The 25,197-nt window shown below is 43.7% G+C and overlaps 1 protein-coding gene across 4 annotated transcripts in view; it reads right to left on the bottom strand.

Annotated features, from left to right (window-relative positions):
* The window catches only part of SERTAD2 (SERTA domain containing 2), a 97,617-nt gene that overhangs the window by 20,689 nt on the left and 51,731 nt on the right, over nucleotides 1-25,197 (bottom strand). Inside the window, exons 1-2 of one of the 4 annotated variants that reach the window (XM_077814037.1) lie at nucleotides 5,444-5,471; nucleotides 4,012-4,113 (exon numbers count right to left, since the gene is read on the bottom strand). The exons of 2 other annotated variants lie outside the window; for them this stretch is intronic. The gene's annotated coding sequence lies outside the window, so the exon portion shown is untranslated. Of the gene's footprint in view, nucleotides 1-4,011; nucleotides 4,114-5,443; nucleotides 5,564-25,197 lie in introns of those variants that run through there. One more of the 4 variants, XM_077814035.1, reaches the window with a different exon arrangement.

The following is a 25,197-nucleotide window of genomic DNA, read 5'->3' as shown; positions in this document are numbered from 1 at the left end:
AAAACCCAACACAGCAACTGTGTATTGTGCATGTCTTTTTGCACTCACATTTGGGGCAACACACCAGATAACCAAGGCTTAAGTTTAAAAATACAAAAAGGTATAATATTCCGTTCTGTACATTTGCAATATTTTGTGCAATGAGGGTGTGTGTAATCTTAGAAAAACCAATTTCCCAAATATACGGGGGTTGGAGAGTAACAGAGGCGATGTATCTGATCGCAGGAGGGTAACAGAAGCAAAATTACTGGGCCCATGGGAGGGTGGGGTACTAAAGTAGCTCTGCTCAAAGCCCTTCTGACGGTCAGTGATATAAGTTACTGCTCTTGGTGAGAGGAAAGGCAAGGGGATAAGGGTTGATTTGCAGCAAATCACACTAGAGATAATGCTTAAATACTGCAGATTGTTACACACACACACCCCTCAATGCAATAAGGAAACAAAGTTACCACTATTGAAAACACTCAGGTGGATTTCATGGGTACCAAAGTCTCCTTTTTATGATGAATTAAAGAAACTTACTCTAATAAAAGAAAAATGTATCTTTTAAAATAATATACAAATATTATATATTTTAAAGAAACAAATATTTTTCCAGGGGGAGGGGCTACCCCTTAGCACCTGTGAAAAATATGAGTGCATGAGAACACAGGAAGATGCTGCCATACTTATGAATTACATTTAAGAACTTCATTTTTGCAGCTACCTACAGTTAAGACAAAGCTGCCTCTAGGCATTTAAAACTAGTCAGACCTGCTGCAGCAGCTGCACAGTCTGCTTCGAATATGCCCTCCACACTCCTTCCAACCCCCACCCCTACATATCCGCATAGTTTACCGCCAATCATGGGCGTTTCTTTCTATAGTGTAGTTCACTCAACCATCTTATTGCCTCCTCTGGAAGGGAAAGAGTGTTTCAAAAAGACCAGTGTGAAATGCTAAGAAAAAGTTGGATATTAGCAAATCGTAGATACAAATCACATTTCAGTGGAAAGTCTGTTTGGATCCTACAGCATGATTGTTTTGCCATGGATTGAAAATCATGGCTCAAAGAAAAATGTTTTGCTTGTTACAGATAATCCTGTCAGGTATTAAATCTGAGGAAATGAAATCCTTCACTTAAATACTGTAGTGACTGAACACGTGTCAAACAGAAGGAAGGGTCTAAACCTACCCAATTCAAAATTCCTTTGATCAAATCAGTACAATTTTGTGTCACTCTGTTTTTTAAACAGCAGTTTTTAAAGATTCCTATCATGCATTTGTATCTGCTTCATATAATTTTTATATATGTAGTAACACTTCTCTTATGCTGTTCTTTTCTTAACAGGAAACACAGGAAATGGAACCAAATCCGGCTCATTCACTGATGTGTAAGTAAGACAAGTAGGATCTGGCTCTCACTGATTACACAGAATGGGACATATGACACTTAAAGTAATGTAAAAACTGAACTCCAAAGCCCAATACTAGAGACCATTCCAGCTTTTCCAAAAGGGACAACGGGGCTGTAATGGGACTGAGGTTCTGGCTCAAAAAGACTTCAATAGAGTTACTCCAGTGTAACAGAGAGCAGAATCTAGCCATATAATTTACCTACCTACATGCACATATTATTTATATTGGGGTAGTGCCCAGGAACCCCAGTCATTGCCCTGGACCCCCTTGTGGCAGGCACTATACAAATACAGAACAAAATGACCACCCCACCACAAAATGCTTACAATCTAAAGGCTGTACGGTCACTTTTAATTTGGCTTCCCTGGACTTTTCAGTGACACTGCAATCTGAATGTTGCGGTAACAGTTTGTTTTCCGTTTACATTACATATTATTTTTTGCTGACTGCACTGGTAATGCTGAAAAAAAACAAAACAAAAAAAAAAGGAATACCTCAGTTGTGGCAAACATTAAAGTTTACTTCATTTACAGCAGATAAAAAATTATAGGAGAAGCAGGCCCTTCTGTTCAGAAGCAGCTATACTCCTCCTGACTGATCAGTGTCCTTGTAAAATAATTACTGGTAGAAATGTGTCAATTGCATCTATTAAAAAAAACCAAAAAACCCCACACCAACACACCTACCATTCATTCTTAGATTTGCAGATTCCACTTTTTATAAACTAATAATTAGTGGGAGGCTCAGCTACACTAAGTATTTGCACCTATTACCAGCTGCCTTCCCTTTAAACTGGACCTTGCTCTCTTTTCTTTTAGTGCATTCATGATCTTTGGACTCAGCAATCAGAGTCTGCTGTTTCTGGCACAGATTGATTGGGGGCGGAGGGGGGAGGGTGCAAGAAACTGTTGCCACTGAAGCGGTCTCCTTCTGTGCCAGGCTTACAAACATGAACTAAACTCACAAGAAAGTATACCTGCATTAAACAGAACTTATAAAAGTAAGTGGGTCTTCAGACGATTGTCTATACTTTTGAAGGGATGCATTCTCTTTTGTGAAAAGCTACACTTTAGTATGTGTTACCTAAATGCAAAAATGGTCCTCACAACTCTGGATTACCCTGCCTTACTTCAGCACTCCTAGTCAGGGACTATGGCAAAGCATTATACATCAGTGTGAAATATAAAACATTCTAAATTGGTTTCCAGATCAATGATTCTCAAGAAAAAAAAGGCTCATTAATTGTTAGCAAAAGTAGTTCAACTAGATACTACTAAGATCTGCTGTATCCAATGGAGGTGAAACTTCACTTAAAGAAAATGTCAACCTACATTACAAAGTTTGAATTTTCATGCTGACTGTTTTTAGTACATTGTGCCCAGTTGTGTGATGTCTTTTAAGAAGTCATTTTCAGTACTTGGGTCTTCTCCGTTATTTGTATTACTTCCACCAAAAGCATTGTGAAAAACTCATCTTATCTTTTGGGTAAATCATGCTAAGACTAGCAGATGTCTAAGGAACACAGTTACACTTCACAATAAATCAGCATATACGCCTGTTTAATTCTGTATATTGTAATTGTTTTAAATAAAGACAAACCTACATATGTTTAGGCTAAGAAGTTTCTTTTGTTTTTTAAACAACTTCAGAGTGAATAAAAATCAGCTTGACATGAAAATCAAAAGGAGTACTTCAAGAAGCACAAGGAATAGCTTCATTCTCTAAAGAGCGTAATTCTGCTTCTACTGAAGACAATTGGAGGTTTTGCTATTGACTTACATGGAAGTAGAATCAGGCTTATCTAAAGGAGGAAACTGCAGCTGTTATGTTAGATGCTGCAATACTTGCTTGGACAATGGAAGTGTTCCCTAGGATACATGCTCTAATGTACCTGTCTGGCACCACAAGTTACTAATCCTCCTTCCGTCTCTAATAAAGGGAGTGACAGTATTAATACTAGCCCATAAAGGTAAATTAGGTTCAGAAGACACCAAGCTTGTTTTATTATGCATGAAAAAAGTATCACTTTTACTGTGAGCAGGAAGAGCTACTTTTAATTAGCCTACCTAATCAACTGCTTAGTTTATAAAGCAATATATGTATGTTAAGCAGCAAGTTATAAGAAAACTCAATTAGTTATGCAATTACTTTACCATGTGAAAATCCTGATGACACTGGATCAGAAAGCTAGGTAAGGTTCACACAACCCTTGTGTACAATTTCTATACCCTCTATACACTTCATCTGGATGTAGAGAGTTTTATGCAGGTAAATCTCTGCACGCTGAAAAGACAAACTATGAACCTGATTCTTCTGTCACTTTAACCCATGTAAAATCAGAAGTGGCTCCATTTACTTAACCGGAGTTACACTCATGTAAAATTGGTATGATGGGAGAATCAGGCCTCTGCATTGTGAGGATTACAGGTACTCTGCTGGAGCGGAATACAACATCCACTGAAGTCAGTGAGAGTCTGTCCATTGATTTCAGTACACAATAGATAGGCCCTGGGTGACGGGTGCTTGACTGTTGCTTTGGACTCCTCCGAACCAGGACTGCCAGGCACAGCAACTCATATCACTTTCTGTGTCACAACTTTGTAAAGGCACTAACCTCCACCTGGGAAGGAACTGAAACTGGCAGTTTCATTTTGCACCATCAGCTGATCAGAACTAGAGTCCAAACTGTAATCAATCACTCCTGGCTCCTCCATAACTGCATATGAACAATTTGGTACTTCGTATCAAAAATCTCCTTGCATTTTATAATACAAACCTCACAAAATACAAGAACTACAGCATGTAATATGCACTACAAATGAATGCCTTTTCCTTGAAAGACTCATGTTTCTAGAAAAAACAGTGAGTGACACACAAGTGGTGCTAAAATCTCAGGATACCCCAACAGCCAGGAATCTACTTTTACAAATCCCAAAACACTCATGCAAATAAAGCAGAAGTCACTTTAAAGCCAATGGGCACTGCAAGAGAATAAAATAATTCTTGCTTTGAATAAAATGTTTCCAACATTCCCTAAATCTGTGTATTCCTTGGTGTGTTGATATTACCTCTAAAACGTTCCTGAATCTTGTTCTCTAACCCCCCCTCCCCCCGCATGTTTTTCTTCTGCTGGCATTGCTTTTATCAAGGAAAAACGTAAATATACTGCTGCTCGATGAAAAGACACAATAACCCCCTGTCCTGATGCCACACAGACACCAAGCATGGAATAATCCAGCTGTTCTGTAACCTATCTGGGACAAGCAGAGCCTCCACCAGGGTAAGTCATTTCAGCTCCAACACATCTAAGGTCTTCTAGATTCAGAACCCTCCCCCAAGCCCTTTAGTTTGCCCTGCAAAGATACACACTTCCAGTGGGACTCCCAAGTCCTGTTTGCCAGGGTCTGAAAGCAATGGGGGAAGGGAGGGAGGAAAGGTGGGGGGCAGACTGCAAGATGCAGCTTCCACTGCACCTTGTCTCTTGCCGGTGTCCAGAGCTCTCCGGCCCATAGGGAAAGTTATTACAGCAGAGACTGTTTCTGCAAGTTGGAGGTAAACATGGCTCTGGGAACACTAGCGCGCAGCGCTACCAGAGCGCTGCCCAACAACCCCCGCTTGAGAAAGTACGTACGCATTTAAACCACACACACACACACTCTGCACATTTGGAGACAGTCCTTTTAACAGGATCCTCTTTTCTGCTCATCCCGCTCAGAGCCCAGCCGCCTCCGGAGGGGGGAGAGCCCAGCTCCCGAGGGTTACAAATAATGCAAAAAGCACCGGACTCATGGCTAACCCCCCCCCCACACACACACACCCGACTTCTTGCAGAGTTTTTGTCTTTGGTGCTAACCAAGGGAAATCGATTGTTTGTAGACACAACACCAGTGTCATTGTGTTATTGCGTATCGACACCCCCCCCCCACACACACACACCACAAACACACGCTTTTCTCACCAGCACCTGCGGTCCCAGCCGCCCCTAGCCCCCGGCAGCTGGACAGCAAAGACCCCCACCCCCCGGCCGCGCAATGAGTTGAACTTACCACATGCAGTTCCACCTGAGAACTGGAGCATCAGGGTCTGCACGCGCCTCGGCTACACCCGCTCCATATGTCGCCGGCTGGCGGGGACTGGGGGCGGCACGGCGGGAGGGAGGGAGGGAGGGAGGCGGGGGCAGCTGGAGGATTTAAGCCGCGGCTTTCTCCGCGCCGCCGCCGCCGCCGCGCTCACGAAGCATTATACAATGGAGGAGGGAGGCAGGCCGGCCGGCCGGGGGGCGGAGAGCAGCCCGCGCGCCCCGCACTTGCCATGCACAGAGAGTGACGCGAGGAGCGAGAGAGGCTGGGGCGAGCCCCTTGCCCTCGGGCTCACGGCGAAGCTCCGCCCCGGGGCTAGTCTCTGCCCCCGCCCGCCCCCGCCACAGGGCTGGGGAGGCGGCGGCGGCGGCGGCGGCGGCGGCGCCTCCCCGGGCCGGGCGGAGCTGCGCTCCCCGGGGTCGCCGCCTGCGCGTGCCGCTGTCCCGGGGGGCGGGGGGGTGGCCGCCGGCGGCAGCCCCGCACGCCGAGCCCCCTCCCCCGGGGGGGGCACCTGCCGGGGTGTGGGCGGCTTCTCCCGGCGGGGGCGGGGGGGAAGCAGCGGCCCCCCCCGGGCGGGGACAAAAGGCGGAGATGGGGGGGGCCTGGCGCGCAGCCGGCCAGCGGAGCGCCGCGCAGCCACAACTATGACAAGCATCCGAGCTCGCCGGCAGCTTGGGACCGGTCCGCAAGTCGGGCGGGAGCAGGAGGCGGCTGCGCCGGAGGGACAGCGGCCGGGGGCCTGCCCCCGCAGCTCGCAGGGCGGGCGCTGGCCGGAGCGCTGCCCGGCCTCGCTCACCGGCATGTGCGAAAAGAGGCGGGGCCCATTGGTCGCCGAAGTCGGGCTGCACTTTCCCCGGGTTCCCCACGCAGCAGCTAGAAACCCCTCCCAGCGCCGGAGACAGCGAGGCGCTCCCCCGGGGAGGTGAACCAGGAGAAATCCCAGCGAGTTGCCCCGCTGAATCCGGGATGCACCACAGGAAAAAAAAGAAAAACCACAAGCAGGGCAGAGCAGGGGGCTTGTAAGCGACCTTCTGCTTGTGGAAATGTTCTTTGCAACCTCAAAGCTCTCTAGAAACGTGTCAGCAATGTCCTGATGATACCCCCCCCTCGTCAAAGCCTTCATGGAGCCTGGCTGTGGGCTGCAAAAGGAAGCACTGGCCGCCTAGCCCAGTCGTCCTCAACTTCTCTGGACTACTGTATGCCGCTTAGGAGGCTGATTTGTATTGTATACCACCCCTCCCTCCCCCCAGTTTCATCTCACTTAAACTACTTGCTTACAAAATCAGACATCAAAATACAAAAAAGTGTCACAGCAAATTACACTGAAAAACTGCATGTCTCATTTTTACCACATAATTATAAAATAAACCAAGTGAGATAAATAGTGTATTTCTAGTTCTGCATATAGTAAGTGTATAGAGCAGTATAAACAAGTCAGCATCTGTATGAAATTTTAGTCTGTACGGACTTTGCTAGTGCTTTTTATGTAGCCTGTTGTAAAACTAGGCAAATATCTAAATGAGTTGATGTACTCGCGGAAGACTTCTGCGCATCCCCAGGGGTACCCTATTGAGAACCACTGGCCTAGACCCTTATCTTTTCTATTTCAGAGTTAAGAACGTGTCTTGGTTTTTCAAAGTTTTGTATTGTAGCTTCTAAAACTACAAACAGAAAAACATGGTACACGCATCCCCCTCTATGAACAGAAAAATAGTGATAATATTAACTAACGTTACTACCCCTTGATCAATGCACTGTACAAACACCAACTAATGAAGTCCTGTGCAGTTAATTATGTATTACACCCATTTTACAGAAGGGGAAACAGATACAGAGAAATTAAATCATATGAACAAGACAACACAGCAACTCAATGGCAGTGCTTGGATTATTATTAAAATTCTTAGTTCACAAACTTCCTCTCAGTGTTACAGTGCCCACCCTTCAACACCTCACCTTTCCAAAAAAGGTTACGTAGTTTAAAACAAACAAACAAACTAATAGAGACTTAATTAAATTAGCAGAGAAAACTGTGCACACTTGTTCTCTCTCATCTTGGAAATATTTTTTTTTTTTAACCTGGGAAATGATTTTTCTGTTAAAAAAAAAAAAAAAAATCACAACAGTGATTTTTCTCCCCTCTATAGAATCCTAGATTTGGCTTTACAGATATATGCCCATGCACAATATTAGGCCAAATGGGTATGTTCAAATGCGTAAAGACTTGAGGGGGGGGGAAAGCTTTGAACCATGTGTTATCTGAAAAGAAAGACTGTTATAAGTTACCTAAATGATTATGTTTTAAAATGTATTTCTAGACACTATTATAAAAGGCAATACAAACACCTTAACATTTTGGCTGCAACCCCAAAAGCATCTCAGATCATTTTGGTCCACTAAACCAGTACTTTGGGACAATAAAGCTTGAAGACCTAACATAAAGGAGATTATCAGTCATTAATATCAAGACAAGTTTAGGTATTATGTTCAAAATGTTCTGTAATGATTTGCAATCAATCCATTTTATGGTCGTGTTGCAATTTTCAACCAGAGCACTGAGGAAAAAAAAGCATACTTTTGAAAAAAGTTGAATTTAACTGGAAGCTGCATGCACATAAAATCCACAAAGTCAAAACATTTTAAAATGAAAATTACCAAAACAATAAGAAACCACTGATGATTTTACAAATTTTTAAATTATAATTTAAAAAGACAGGTAATTTATATTTTAAGTTTCTAGTCTTTTAGATGATACTCCACTTCACATGGCTATGGCATACACCATTACAAAAATATTAGACCTGAAGCATTGGTGCTTGTCCATTTCCACCAGAGCTGTGTATTTTGGAGGCCTCCTCATATCTTAGTGTTCTTTCCCATTCCTCCCTCACAATCAGCCTCTCATTTTGAGGAAAGCAAATGAAATAATACCTATGATCTCCTGTTGGGATACAAAAGGTAGCACTCAACCAGATTTGCAAAGCAATTCATGAACCATTTATTGAATTGATAAGTGGCTCATGAATTGATCGGAAGCAGGCAAAAATTAATAGTAGTCTTTCTGATGGCTGGATATTATCCAGCAGATAAGATAACCTTCTGTCTGCCTGAAGGAAGCAAATCTTTTCTTGAAGGCAAAAAAAAAAGTAACTTAATGTTACTGCTGAACTGAACTGTGATATAGCAAAGACTTCAGCAGGTTTCAGCATTCTCATAAGCCACTAAAGATTTTTATGTATATTTTAAAATAATTTTCACATGCTACATCTACTAAATTTTATGGCCAGATTTTGCTCTTGGTTGCGTCAGTGAACATCCTGAGTAAACCTTTGATTTCAGTGGATTTACACCAGAGAAGGTATGAGCAGATTTGGCCTACAATAATTGTTAGATTTAACATTTCAAACAGTATTATGAATAGATTTTCTCCAATATCTTTCATAAAACGTCAAGGCACATACTGGGTGCTACAACAGCTACTAATTCACTAGGTGATTAACTCCTCTATAAATGGGGAGGCCAGATTCTGATATGTGTTAGGCCTAGTGTCATTTTGGAGTAATTCCACTGAGCCCAAATCTTCTCTTAGTTAGACCAGTGGAAATCTGGAGTGATTCCATTACTTTCAACAGAGTTACTCCAGATTTACACTGGTGTAATTAAGAGTAGAATCTGGCGCCGAGTGTGTTGCCTATACGATACATTCAGACCACAGAGGCTGTTGTACCTTGGAATTCAAGTTTACAATTAACTTACAGCGTCTGCATGCCAGTGAGTTTGCTACTACAAACATTTGCTAAAGAAGCAGTTGAGTTTGGTTCTGATATCTAAGGGTCCAGTCTTGCGGTTATATATTGCATGGCATGGGGCCAGAGTCCATTTCATATCACTTTTAAACTGGTATAATGCTACTGACTTCAATGGAGTTGCTCCCAATGTACACCAGTCTGAAGAAAAATCAGATCCCTTCTGCTTATTACAGTGAGTGACCCCACTGAACTTTTCTTGATGAGTGGTTTTTTGGTCATGTTGTAACACAATTGTCGCATTCAGTGGGAATTTAGTACACCCTGCATCTGTGCCCAAGAGTCCCCCAACTGAGTGTAGTCACACATGCTATGTAGCCTAGGAGCTTCAGCACAACTGAGGGCTTGTTTACGCTACCGCATGGGGTCAATCTAAAATACGCAACTTCAGCTACGTGAATAGCTGAATAGTCGACATACTTAGATCTACTTACCGCGGTGTCTTAGCTGCGGTGTGTTGACAGGAGACTCTCTCCAGTCGACTCCGCTTGCGCTCCTCGTTCTGGTGGAGTACCGGAGTCGACGGGAGAGCGCTCAGCGGGCCATTTATCGTGTCTATACTAGAGACACAATAAATTGACCCCCGCTGGATCAATCGCTGCCCACCGATCCAGTGGATAGTGTAGACAAGCCTTTAGGCTCCACTATGTCAGGTCAATACGTCACTGCCAGTGTGCGCAAAGGTTACACTACGTTTATCAGATTAGCCTACCATTGGCTGTCCCACACTGTGAATGTGGCTTCTCTGTAACAAAACTCCACTGCCCCAAGATCACCAAACTGACCAGATCCCGCTATTATGGCTCTACCGTGAACTCCACCTTAGAACCCTTTCCGTCCCTCTGAAGTATGTTGCTTAAGGGACTACACTACATTCCTGCACCTCACTCAGAGGGGAGCCATGCAGCATAACCACTCTGGATGTCAGCCCCTCGGTTCTGAACCACGCTAACAACACAGGCTCAACCTGGTTTTGGCACTTGTAATACTTTCCTTTCAGGAGCGTGTGACAGTCTAAGTTTGCAGTGACACAGACAGACACGGTGTCTTCAGAACAAAGCCTTCTTTATTCCTCAAAACATATAGAGCAAAGGGGAAAAACAATAAGAGGCCCACACACGGGTCTTAAGTTATACCTTCGACTGTCCTTGCCAATTGCTGCAAGTTTCCCTCAGCCCAGTTAACTTTGTCTCTAGCAGGGAGAAGCAGCCTATCCTACTGCAGCAAGCTCCCCGTCTCTGTGAGTCAGTCAGCGGTCAGCTTTCACCGACATTCCCTGGGTAGCCTTCGGCCACTCACTCAACGCCTCTTTCCAAGGCTGAGCCTAAGATCAAATGGGATCCTAAACCTCAAAGATGCTGGAAGGAGCCAGCCACTCTAGTCTGGATGGAGCCGGCTGGGGTATTCCCCAACTGATAGCTCCCCCACCCCCCATTGTTTCCTCAAAGAGCTTTTTATCTTTGTCATTGTTTCATTTCCTGTGGATTGGTTTCCCCCTTTACAGCCTCCTTTGATTTAACTCCTGCCATTCAAGCAGGTTGATATCAAATAGATAATCTAAGGGGTAAATGAGATTTGTGAAAAACACTACACAGAACTCCCTCATTCTCCACAACACCTACAAGAGGTTCGCCTAGATCAGGGGTGGGCAAACTACGGCCTACAGGCCGCATCTGGCCCACCAGCCATTTTAATCCGGCCCTCAAGCTCCCTGTGGAGAGCAGGCTCTGGGGCTTGCCCTGCTCCGGCACTCCAGCCGAGGAGCAGGATCGGGAGCCGCTCTGCACAGCTCCTGGAAAAATCAGCATGTCCTCCCTCTGCCTCCTACGCATAGGGGCAGCCAGGGGGTTCTGCTCCACAGCTGTCCCCGCCCCAAGCACCGCCCCCACAGCTCCCATTGGCCAGGAACTGCAGCCAGTGGGAGCTACAGGGGTGGCACCTGCGGACAGGGCAGCACGCAGGAGTGCCGCCTGGCTGTGCCTCTGTGTAGTTCCTGGAGAGGGAACATGCCACTGCTTCTGGGAGCTGCTTGAGGTAAGCGCTGCCCAGAGCATGAACCCTTGAGCCACCCCCACATGCTCCAACTCCCTGCCCCAACCCTGATCCCCTCCCGCTCTCCGAACCCCTTGGTCCCAGCCCGGAGCACCCTCCCACACCCTGAACTCCTCATTTCTGGTCCCACCGCGGAGCCCGCACCCCCAGCCAGAGCCTGCACCCCAATCCCAATTTTGTGAGTATTCATAGCCCACCATACTATTTCTAAAGCCAGATGTGGCCCACGGGCCAAAAAGTTTGCCCACCCCTGGCCTAGATCACGTTGGTTAGCGTAGAAACAGCTGGGGACTGAGCCAGGTGTTGCTGAACAGGGAAATAAGTCAATGGAGGCTTCTAGATCATGAAGGAATTCTGGAAGTTTGACCATAATCCTCCTGGGCTTGCACAAGTGCTCCCAGAGGGCAGCTAATAATCACCCACAGCGCACCACAGTTTGGAATGGTGTGAGCAATGGTTTTCCCAGAAGGCATTGCTGCTAACCTGACTGAATGAGACCTAGTCTGGATGCAGGGCATAAGAACAAGTCTACTAAAACATGAACACGAATACCACATGAGGATAGCCTGCATTGTGTTTACTACAACTGAGTCCAAGCATAGCCTCACGCTGTTGCTTTGATTGGTAAAAACATCCACAGGATAGATCAGGCTCTTTTACACTTCCAAATATTTGATATTGAAGTATTAGCATAATGTTACCATTAAAAGGCTCACCTTTGAACTCCTTACTTAGGCAAAACTCACCGGAGTAAGGATTGCTGCAGCAAGCCTGTCACTAGTATCCTTACTCAGAATCCAGGTATTATGGTGTTTATAGCTGCAGATTTTTGGTTCTTCTTGAAGTAATTCATTAGACTATTATTAACTGATCGATAACATTTGAATACCAAGATGCGTGCTGTTTAGGAAACAACAGCATTATTGAGGCTGCAATATTAACTTGAACATCAACATCTTTTACTTTTTCAAAAAGAATCAATAAAAAAAGTTTATTACATTTCTAGTGTGATCCTCTACCTATTTTAAAAATGTATTGGATACTAGTATTTTGGGAGATTTCATCAGGTAATTCTAGTTACAAGTCTAGTCGTTAACAGCATTCTCACTGAATGATTTTGTAGTGAACTAAATTCAAACAGTATTTGGTGCTATAAGGAATTTTTTCCCCCTCAGTTCTCAATTTTTGGACAAGATTGAAAACACAAGTTATGTTTTTTAAGACACTTTTTTAAAGAAATGGAAAAATAGCAATACAGAAGGAGTCCTTAGATGGGTCAATGTAAAACAAAGGAATACACCTCTAAATAAAAATACAGAAATGGTGGGAAAACACCAGAGGAAGCAATCAGTCTGTGGGCCAAATTAACCATAAAGAGATTGAACTCCATGAAAGCCAGCAGAGTTGGGCCACTAATTCTAGTTCCGAGCATGCCCCCATGCGTGAATAGTACTGCTGATTACAGACACTGTTGGGCTAACACACTGTAAGTAAAAAAGGCAACCACACTCAGTTTTGTTGATGCATTATTCACTTCTGGTTCATAATCAAAATTAGACTAAACTTCAATAACTTAGTGAACAGCAAGCTCTGCAGATGCAAAAAAAAAAATGTGTAGTAAGAATGCTTGTAATAAAGTCATTTCCACAGTGATGTAATACAGAGACACATTTACTAGTGTAGATGCACCCAACACAGATCCTTAACATATTAAAACACAGTTTGGTTCTTTCTACACAGGCAAGGCCACACATATTATAACATATTTGGGTCATTATCATGAAATAGGGCTTGAATACCATAAATTTTTTAGCATGAATAGGACCAGATAGGTAATCACAAGCAGGATTTGGCTAGCATGGCTCACAGAGGGAAATGCTCTGGCTCACATTTATTGATAGCAGTGACTGTTGCTTGTGCAATTTCAGTCATAATAAGGATAAAGCCTAGATGCTGCTATGGATTGAAAAACTCATTTAAACCCATACTGTCAGAGTTCCAGCATGCTCTTGTTTATATTTGCTATGAACGTGCTTGTGCCGAAGAATAAATTTCGGTCTAGTTTACATGTAAACATGCATATGCATGTACACATCAAAATGGATGAGTATATTTCTACCTACTTTGGCTTATAAAAAAAACACAAATGGTACATCAAGCTAAGCTTTCATAGCATTTCTGAAGTTTGGCACCCCATTAAAAACTTTAGGAAACATCACAGGGAGTACAGATTCAAGGAGGTGCCAACTGACTGATACTTAGGCATTTTATTAATAACCCAAATGTGTAATGATATAACCTGCCTCCCACCACCACAAAAAAAGTGCAAAAAGAAAAAGAAAAAACTGTAACATGCAAACATGAGAGGGTCTGATCAAACAGTGAATGATCTACACGAGTGGTTCTCAATATTTTGGGGCTCAGGACCCACCTGTAAATGTTTATGGCCTCTTGCAACCCAGTAAATAGTCTGGGGTGAGGTTATGGTAGGATCCTGCCCACCCTGGGGGAGGGAGGAGGGGTTGGGTGCTGCCCAGCGCTCACCCCACAGGGGCAGCTCCTGTGCTGTGGGGCTGGCTGGGCTTGGCTCGGCTCTCCACTCTGGGTGTTGCAACCTCTAGAGTTGCACAGCGCTGCTTAAATTTGGCCCCGCCCCTTTGACTGGACCAAATTTGTGTGAGGGGAATTGTGACCTGGCTCATGGGGTTGCCATGCTACTCACTCAGATTTAGCCTACCTGGAACTCCCATCCTCATGATGGCTGGGCAGAACCTGAGTGCCACTGGGACCCCAGGGGTTGCAATGCTCGGAGTAGGGAGGCAAGCCCAGCTAGCCCCGTGGGACAGGAGTTGTCACAAGACCCTTTGAAACATTCTATCGACCCAATTTTGGGTCCCCAACCCACAGGTTGAAAAACCCTGCTCTACACAGCTTCCCCTTATAAAAACAAAACAAAAAAAAAAAACCAGAAGTTGAATCTGCCCCACCAAATTTAGAGGAAAAAGTGTCTGACAGCAACTAGCACGAGAACATCAGATGTAGCATAAACTCCCACTGCTGTTCTGTTCCGTTACAAACAACTACACAGCAGACGGAGCCTAAACTCATTGAACCAATGCATTAAATTACATTTCTAAGTGTTTCACTTTCCCTCCCTTTTAAAAAAAAAAAAGTACAAACTTTGAAAGCCATATAAGCAAACAAAGCATCATGTCCGATTCTTTACTGACTACAACTACAGTAATGACTCACTTGGCCTCATTAGATTTAGCTGTGTTAGTGAGAAGAAGAGTCAGCAAAATCCAGTACTGTATATGCAGGTAAATAGCTACTAGTCTGTGGAAGGGACATTTGCACACCCAGCACCACCTGAAATCATCATTGTAATGGTCACTAACACATTACTGTCTAAATAATTAAATAAAAAGGACTACATATATAATAAAATTCATATATTTCCCTTTTCATAATTTCTAATTCTTTCCCACTTCAAGCACAAAGTGAACAAGAGGGCAGTTCTCCATCTGTAGGACAACAACAGGAGAATGGAAGACTGAAGGCTCTACAAATCACTATTTCTAATTTAGAGGTAAAATGTAATAGCCTTGTGGACAGACTCAAGAATCGATGTCCATCACAAGCAGTAGAGACTCCGAAACTTAACACAAAGGGCCATGTACTCCCACTCTTTCCACCTGTGCTAGCAGAGGAAAGCTAAAGCCACCAGAATCTGGTAGGGGGTGTGGAAGTGGGGAGAGGCAGCTGTGCTCCGTTTATCCCCACCCCGCTGCTGTCATAGCCTGTGACTAGGGATTCAGAGGAAGGAAAGGGGATATTACTGAGGCAGGATGGCATGGAGCTGGGGAAGCAGCTGCTGTATGCGGCATGCTCCTCCCTGAGCCTGGTGGCGTTCTCTGAGTGAGCTGAAAGCTATACAGCCTTCAAGTAGCATTAACTCCCGCTTCTGCGCTTTCTAACCACATGGGAGCAGGGAAAGGAGAGGCAATACAGGACATTGGTGTGGGGAGGGAGCCAATGACAAGGCAGAGCCATTATGCCAGACGAAAGGAGTCAGCCCAGAAAACACGAAGGAGTCACAACCCTGCTACCTGCCAGTATGCAGCCTGGGTAGGCTCGGTGGGGCTTCCCAGCTGCGCTCCTGGGAAAGAAGAATGGGAAGGAAATTCCATTAGGCAAACCAGAGTTTCCCCCCCGGCTTTTCCTTCTACTATGGATATTTCAGCGCAAAGAGGAGGCCAGGCCCAGAGATCTTCTCTCTTTCATGAACAGATGAATTGTATTTGGTGGAATAACTTTATAAGCCAGTTTCTGTCTAAGCACATTTCTTAATGCAAACACAGGAATTGCCATAAGGCCCATAGTCCATCTAGTCCAACAGCCAATCCTTGACAGTGGCCAGCATCAGATGCTTCACTGTAAAGTGCTAAAATCCCTGAAATGAACAATTATAGAATAACATGCCTGCAGGGGAAGTTTCTTCTAACACCCTGTCAGTTAGTGGTTGGTTTCTGTGCTGAAGCATGACTGACTATATCCTTTTATTAACCTATCTAATGTAACAGTGGATGTTCTAAATCATTCATAGAAGTATCTCATCATTTCTTGAGTACTGCTAAAACTGTGGCAATGAGTTCCACATGCAGATTTCCCCACTTGGCTCTGGATTTTAAAAGGATTTCTGTTAGCCTTTAGTTTAAATATTTGTTGACGTTCTCTTCTGCAAACTCCCTTTACTCTAACGTTTAGCCAAGGTCACAGTGATAACAGTAGAAGCAAGGCACATCTTCAAGTACACCCTCCCCCGCCCCCCCGGTCAGTGCTCAGAAACGTCCCACATGCCGGTAGCTCCCCCAGACGGAAACTCTCTCTCACCTGATATGTTGAGATTCAAGAAGTGCAAGTACTGTATTCCTAACATAAGTAATTATGTGTCAATCAAAAAGGCTGTCTCCTAAAAATGGCAGGCACTACTTGCTGGCCCCTTAACGTTCCAGACAGCTTATTTATAATTTAAAAGGGAAACCTAGGGTTTTGTTTTCTTTTAAAAACACATTTGCTTTTAAATAATATTGTTTCCCCCATGGTGTTCAGGTGAACACCTCTAAAACTCCAACACATTTTTCTTGCTTTTTGTTAGCAGTCTCTTTTGGAGGGAGAAAAAAACGCATTTGTTGTCTTGAACTTTGGGAATGTGAGTTGTCTCCCACTTTACTGAGTGAATCTTCACCCTAAGTAAATTGAAACAGGGAGACCTTTTTGAAATAAGCCTTAAAAAGTTTTAATCACACAATTTCTTGCTAGCTTGCAGTCATTCAGTAGCTAGGTGGTTCTAAATAAAGAATTCTAGTCAACAACAGGAAATAACTCCCACAGAAAAAAGGGCAGAATACAAACTCTCACCAACTCTTGTACACAGCTCACAACAGCCTTTTGTTTCATGCACAGTACGTCTAAAATCTTTACTTTTCAGAACATGTTCTTACTAAAAAAGTTTCCTGAACAAGGTTTTCAAAATGGACTTGTTCTCAGTCAGAGACATTTTACAAGTGCCTGACTTTCAGAAAGTGTGGGGCACCTGCTGTCTGAAAATCAGAACACCACAAGTCACCAGCCAATTTTAACAGTTTAGGTCTTTAACATCTAATTTAGAAATAGATCATTCTAGATATTGGCCTGACCTTGGAAACACTCTTAGTTGCTTGCTTCTTCACCAAGCTATGTTCCCCTCAATGAGACTACATGTTACCAGGATCTGGCCCTTCAAGTAGCACAAGAAACAATACAAATCTGAGTCTACATATTCTGGGGGGGAAAGGAAACATTCATACTGATTCTTTTTACAGCACATTTCTGTAATTCAGATTAACCAGTCCAGATTGATCAACTACTCTGGCCTTCATTCTACAAATTAGACAGATTGACAGGAGGGGAAGATTTTCACACTGACAACTTCTCGAGGTTCCCCATTCTGTCGAGCCTCCAGTTCGATGTTTCTGTAGAAAAATGCAGAGAAGAGCTATCCCATCTGCATGAGTCAGTTGAAATGGAAGAATTCTGGAAGGGTGACTGAGGGCTTCCCTACACGAGCATTTAATTCATGGCAAGCTGGGGTCTACGCTGCACTAGCCCACTACCTTTCAGCATAGACCCTATTGACATGCACTTACAGTTCCTTTGTGTGCTTTGATTTAGTCCCACTTTGAAATGTGACTAAATCAAAGTGCATTAAGAAACTGTTAGTGTGCAGCAACAGGGTCCACAAGGACCGTCAGCGCAGAGTAGATTTACACTCCAGTTTGCCACAAACTAAATGTTCATGTACACAAGCCCTAACTCAAAGAAGTCCAGCTCAGCCTGGCCCAATTGTGGAACAGAAATAGTTCTCTACATTGCTATGTGGAAGACCTGGTTTGTTGTTTCCAAAGCTGGCTGGGGCTGGATTTGTGGTAGATCCAGTGCTCAGTCTCTTCAGGAAGGACTCCAGAAAGGGAGTGCCTTGTGTTGCCCCACAGTAACAAGCAGCATTAATGGGCTCTGGAAGGAACCCAATCTTGCAGAAGTCTTCAGCCAGAAGGATGACCAGGATGCAAACCCTAAAAATATGCTGGGGTACAGAATGGAAGCAAAATGAGGAAGGACCCTCAGGGCTCCAATATAATGAAATAAGAAAATCCAACTTACAAGTAGGAAATTTCCCTTCCTGTGCACACTGATGGAGTGAGAAAACGAAGCGGAATATACGTAGCAAAAGTTAGCACTAACTTTAACGAGAGCAACGACAACTCTACAGCCAAAATCCCGCACTAGCAGAGGTACTGACATCTAGCCAACTGCATCTAGAAAATTTATACAAATCATACGCATTCAGAAATAACTATCTCCATATTCACATAACAGAGCCATTAAGGAGACCTGGGTCAATAATCTGTATTTTTCAAAGTCCTTCAATTTTCATTTACTTACTCTGTTCCTGTTAACATCCTGGCTGCAAAATGTACTAGGATTTGGGGTAGTGAGGTTTGAGTACACATCCCTGTGCTCTTAGTTAGTGGAAGTTTCCTGTTCCCAGCCTCAAAAAAGAAGGTACAATCTTCTCTGTCAGGAGGAGATTTTAAACTAAAATTTCCTTTCAGAAAAATAAGGCTCTTTACCTAAAAGGTGGATTATCATGCTGTCACAAGATGGACTGGGTCCTTTAAGAAGGAACTGCTCCTGCCCACCTGTGCCACATTAACAGCTTTTGGCCTGTGATAACAGTAGAAGCAAGGCACATCTTCAAGTACACCCTCCCCCACCCCTGGTCAGTGCTCAGAAACGTCCCACATGCCGGTAGCTCCCCCAGACGGAAACTCTCTCTCACCTGATATATTGAGATTCAAGAAGTGCAAGTACTGTATTCCTAACATAAGTAGTTATGGTGTCAATCAAAAAGGCTGTCTCCTAAAAATGGCAGGCACTACTTGCTGGCCCCTTAACGTTCCAGACAGCTTATTTATAATTTAAAAGGGAAACCTAGGGTTTTGTTTTCTTTTAAAAACACATTTGCTTTTAAATAATATTGTTTTAAAGGACCGGGGTCCTGTAAGAGCGGAAGGAAGCTACAGTGAAAGGGAGAGGAAGCTGTGGCAGAGAGCAGGAGGCTCCTGCAAGTGACCCTGACTGGGAGAAGGGCTTGGGCCTGGAAGCCAGAGCCAGACAGCTGAAGAAGGCTGAGGGCCAGAACAGTAGAGGGTTTTGACTGTTCACTTCTCAAAGCTGGAGAGCAATGGGCACCAGGAGGTTGTTAGATCCTTTCCTGGAGAAGAAAGGATTCCAGGTGGGAATACTGGGGAGTTTTTGCTGAGAAGAGGAGGGACAGACTCCAGCTAGAAGTCCTTAAACAGCGGGCTGGGACTGAAGAAGAGCCCCAGGACTGGCAGAGCTGAACAGGCGTTGCATTGATGGACTATATTTTGGAACTTAGAGGACACTTGGAATTATTTTATGTATTTGTTATGGACTTAGGACCCAAATCTACCACCTTTACTCAAGTACAGTAGTACTTTGCTCCATAAAAAAAACCAAACCATTTGATTTCTCACCAAATGGCAGAATCAAGTCAAAAGATTAAGGACCCAATCCTGCAATGTAATCCTCACTGATCAAATAGTACCATTTACTTCACTGGGTCTACTCGTGGGAATAAGGATTACTTAGGTTAGTGAAGGTTACAGCATCGGTCCCCATGTATAACCATGCATACTGTGAGACATACAAATATATGGATGATTGACCCAGTTGTCCCGCCAGAGCAATTGTGCCAACATGTAGATAGTTTTAAAATGCATATTATTTATTAGCTATCATATGTTTAGGCATCTTTAGGACATTGTTACAATTTGTAAATATTGTACGTATTTAGAAACCACTTTTTAGGGTTATATATCTCAAGCATTTTTACTTCAAAATGCCAGTGCGATTATACCACATTTTAACTTAATCCCAAAACAAATTTGTTTTTAGAACTCAAAGCCTGGTTTGAGTCATATACAACTGCGAGAAGTCAGTCTGAATTGGTAAGCTCACTTTTCTTCCCCCACCCCCCTGCCTTCTTTAAAAATTTACAGAAAGGTCAAACCAATTTTATTTTGTAAACAGAAATTGGCTCTTAGGCTGAAAATTCTGTATGTAGAGATTTAGCCTGGGATGAAATTTTGTGGCTGTGTTACGAACCCTGAAAAAAGGTGTACACAGTGTTGATACCATGGTCTTTGCAACTATCGAGAAGCCGTGGTGGTCACTGCTGTAGTGATCGGACCTGACTTTAGCACTTTCAAAAGGAAGAAAAGCTAAACAAATAAGTATCCAGCAGCAAATGCACAAAGTTTATAAGCTCTCAGCTGTTGGCTGAAATACTATAACTATTTCAGTTGATTATCTGACTTTTGAACAAGTACTATACTTCAGTGATATTTCAGCCCACATACACTGACACACACAATGTCTAAAACTGCCATGATTCATCTTCAGTTCTAGTCATGCTCACAAGTGATGTGGCGTGCTATATGTGCCTACGGTATCTGCGTAATTTAGCTTCATTTTCCTCAGCCCCCACCGTGCATTAAGTGAAGCTCCAACAAAACACAGTCATCCACCTCCGACTCATCCTCCTACCTGCTTGGAGGATGCATACAGCAGGATACTGATGAATTAAAAAAAAAAAACAGGATGACAAAGAGAGAGAGAGATGTTAGAAAGCTTTCTAACATCTTACGGGAGTCAAAAATAATAAGGATAATAATTGAAATAGTCACTGTATTGTGTAGTATTATTGTAGCAATTGCACTTAATTATTACACATTTCATATTTTTGTGACCTTGTCTTTCAGGGACTGTTCGTATTAGAAAAGATTTCTCTTTCTTTTTTAAGTCACAATCCAAGTTTCATGAAGGCAGCCACAACATCAGCTGCTTCCCACAATAACCTTGTAGTGACCACAAGCTTTCCTACTCTGCCCTGGTCAGACTGCTCTGACTAGGCACAAAAGTTAGTACAACCTCCCTACCAGTGCAATTGTAGACCTCTTGTCTCCATGGCATCCAACGGCTACCAGCCATTATGAATTACGTGTGGTGGTTTTGTGATCCAGCTTACAGATCACTGAAGGCTGAGCGAAACTCCACTCATTGGAGACATTAGGCCGAGTTTGAACAGAAATGAAAGACAAGCTCTTTATTTGACAAATCTCATTATCTCACAGACATTCAAAATACACCCCAGTCACAGAAATACATTACAATGTCGTTCTAAAATTAAAGAGCAGTGATGTTTCAGCATGTAAATGGTGCGTGATTTAGAAAATGTTTACATCCCTTTGCTAACATTTCCAACCCTTTTCTTGTAACTAGATGGAGGGAATAAACACTCATTTTTATTTATTTGTTTACAACTGAAAAATAAAAAAAAAAAATAAAAAGGTCAGTCGTGTTTCTTTCAGCAGCAGCAGGAGACCAGACACAGTGAGTCACCTTACCTCCCTTAACGTTGCTCTAGAGGGGCTGCGTGACTTCTCTCCCACCCCCAGATGTTATGAAATTGGGAAGAAGGGAAATTAGCATCAGAAGATAGGAGGAGAGAGACAGTTGTGAAATACTATGATGTTAGGAGCCATGGAAGTAGCTAGGTAAAATCTAGAGTAGAAAAGAGCAACAACAAACTAGGAGAATGGATAAGTTCCTCCGTTTACAGGGTCACTGTGTCTGCCCGTCTGTCACCATCACCCACAAAACCAGCCAGCTAGCCAGTGTCATATTGCTGATTCCCCATTCATGATCCTAGCCGACTCAACACCAGCAGGCCAGATCAGAGATTAAGTTCCCTACCTGCCCATGGGCCCTCCCTTGCTCACTGAACTGTCATTCAGCTCTGCGTGCCTGGCTTGCCAGCCGGCTTTCTGCTACATCCCTAGCTGTTGCCGGGCATGTGTGATTGACAGGCGTGAGTGCAACGCCTGCTGGGGTGTACAAGCTGGCTGAAATGTCAAGACCCAGTGGATGAAGCTCAAGACAAACTGAGTTATCCACAGCCTGCAAAGTTGCACCCTAGTGGTGTGACTGGCCCAGAAGTTAGCACTTTCTCATCAAGCAAGTTCAGTTCAAATCAAACCGCGAATCAGTCAGAGGGACGATAGCAGTCTGGCTGCCTTCCCTCCCTGCCTGCTTTTACCAAAGCCCCGTAAGTGGTGAAAGCCACTCTGGATTTTATTTTCTTAAGGTACATTTTGTTATACTGCATTGGCCCAAATGCCAAATCATTCCCACTGGGTTTTAACTCTCCCTCATTCCACCAAAGAACCTGCTTTCTGCAGGGCTCACCCAGCTTTAGCTCTTAGGCAGTCTGAGAAATACACTGCATTTTCTTGTGTTCATTTGTTCCTACCCCCTCCTTTCCTAGTGCTCACAAATCCCCACAAACAAGTGAAAGAGTTGCCATAGCTTGAGGAGTGAGTGGTCACGGTCAGGAAGCTACTGGGGTGTGTGTTAGCTATACAGTAGAACCTCAGAGTTATGAGCACCAGAGTTACGAACTGACCAGTCAACTGCACACCTCATCTGGAACAGGAAGTACACAACTGGGCAGCAGCAGAGAACAAAACAAAATGCAAATACAGTACAGTACTGTGTCAAATGTAAACTAACAACAAAATAAAGGCAAAGCAGCATTTTTCTTCTACATAGTAAAGTTTCAAAGCTGTATTAAGTCAATGTTTAGCTGTAAACTTTTGAAAGAACCACCATAATGTTTTATTCAGAGTTACGAACAACCTCCATTCCCAAGGTGTTCGTAACTCTGAGGTTCTGCTGTACATGAGGGCTGGAGGAAAACCAAGTCATAAGTTGGGAGGGTGCTGACTGCAGTCCCACATGGCTGTTGGACGTGACATTAACACCTAAAGGCCCCAAGACAACTGGGACTTGTGTTAAGGCACAGTACAGACAGGATATGTCTAAATTGTAATCCAAAGTGTGAACACAGCACGGATAGGTATAGCCATACCAGCATGGCTACAAATGGCAGCAAAGATCCACTGGTACGGGTTGTACAGGCAAGCTGGGGACACCAGGTATGCGCTCCTGTTGCTAGCCAGTGCCAATGCCCATCCCATCACTATTTTAAGACGTACTCGTACAGGGTTGTCTACCTGTTTCTTCAGTCACACCTCTGGTTGCAATGTAGACCTACTCTAAGAGGCAGAGATTACAAACTAAACAGAAAAGACAAAGGCTAGGAGAAAGGAAGGAAGGACTAACCCCATTGTACAGATGGGGAACTGAGGCAAAGAGAAATTAAGTGACTGAAGAACATAAGAACAGCCATACTGTGTCAGACCAAAGATCCATCAAGCCCAATATCCTGTCCTCTGACAGTGGCCAATGGCAGGTGCCCCAAAGGGAATGAACAGACAGGTTATCATAAAGTTATCCATGCCCTGTCACCCAATCCCAGCTAGGATTGGGACACCAAACAGAGGCTAGGGACACCATTTTTACCCATCCTGGCTAATAGCCATTGATGGACCTATCTTCCATGAATCAATCTAGCTCCCTTTTGAACCCCATTACAGTACTGGCCTTCACAACACCCTCTGGCAAGGAGTTCCAGAGGTTGACAGTGCGTTGCATGAAAAAAAACACTTTCTTGTGTTTGTTTTAAACCTGCTGCCTATTAATTACATTTGGTGACCCCTAGTTCTTGTGTTAGGAGAAGGAGTAAATAGACACTTCCTTATTGACTTTCTCCACACCAGTCATGATTTTATAGACTGCTATAATATCCCGCCTTAGGTTGTCTCTTTTCCAAGCTGAAAAGTCCCAGTCTCCTTAATCTCTCCTCATATGGCAGCCGTTCCACACCCCGAATAATTTTTGTTGCCCTTTTCTGAACCTTTTCCAATTCCAATATATCCTTTTTGAAGATGGGGCGACCACATCGGCACGCAGTATTCAAGACGGACTAGGATGCACTCTCAACGTGTCTCCAATTGGGCCTCCCGCCCCAAGCCTCAGAGAACGTAGTTGCTCATTATTTCAGCTCTTCCTGTCCAAAGGTAGGGAAGCTGTTGGTCTCCCATGTGGCCATGCATTAGGTTGTCAGCCCAGACTGTTTTAGTTAATTTACTCAAGAAGGTAAGGGGCAGACCTCCTCGTGCAAAGGTTTACACTGTGATCTGAGAAATAGCACTCGTAATTCTATACAGTGGCGGGAAAATCCACCGGGGAAATCATGTTAATTCATGGGGATTTTCCCTTCTCCCCTCCAGCAAGTGTTAGAGCCAAAAAATTCAGAATGAGCCTCTGTTAAATATCTCCTGGTTAGGCTAACAAAATGGGTCAGCGTCGGTGAGCCCACTGTCTCCCTAATAATGGGGTTTACAGTTCTCAGCTTCTCTGAAACATGAGAAAAGATGCTTCAGGGCTTAGCTAAAGATGGCAGGAGTTCATCAGCCTGTGCCCACAAGAAGAGCCGAAGCAGAGAAAAAAAAACAAACAAACCTGTTTCGTCACTATCATCGTTTCTTCCCAGTAGAGATATAATAACCCCACCTCCAAACTTTGCACTGTATCTTGACCATGGTCTAACCAAGCCGCGAAAGACTCTTCACATGACAAAACCACCAAAAATCAGTTCAGTCATTTGTGCGACAGAGAACACACATGCAGTTTCAAACCCATTCACAAAAAACTGTTGCCACGCTAACTTTCAGCAAAGATTTTTTTAAAAACGAGTAACGCCAAAGCTCTGAGAACCAAACGCTACAAACATTGCACCACAATGGAGTCCATTCTTCTCCCCATGCACGTGCATAACCCATTAACATGAATGGGAGTTGAGCTTGAACAGAGAACATTGTAGCCTAGTGTTTTATAGTTCTGAGCTGTGCATGCTTTTTTCCCCTCCCAGATTCGGCCAAGGAAAGCCAAGCTCCCAGAGTGCTGATCTGCCGCTTTCAATATGGATTCTGATTAGCCAATTCACTCCTGGCTATTTTGAAAGATTTTGGTAATTATTCTTCCTCAACTGATATACATCCCTAGTGGATTAGGTCACAACACACTTGTGTACAAACTGATGTAACAGAGATATCTTTAACCAGCTAAATAAAGGCATACCTTCTCAATACAGAAAGCAACTTAACTGGACTCATACATGGAGACTAAGGGCTACTTATTGAAGCAGTCTAGATACAGAAGCGTAACATCCACAAAAAAAAAAGAACGTTAGAACTTTGAAAGAGAAACTATGCACAGCCATCTGTATGTTAATTAAAAAAAGCTGCACTGTCATACACTTTTGGTTAATTT

The sequence above is a fragment of the Eretmochelys imbricata genome, chromosome 3 (assembly GCF_965152235.1).
Source record: "Eretmochelys imbricata isolate rEreImb1 chromosome 3, rEreImb1.hap1, whole genome shotgun sequence".
Classification (NCBI taxonomy): domain Eukaryota; kingdom Metazoa; phylum Chordata; order Testudines; family Cheloniidae; genus Eretmochelys; species Eretmochelys imbricata.
Note: the sequence above shows the minus strand (reverse complement) of the source record. Positions and strands in the feature narration are given on the sequence as shown.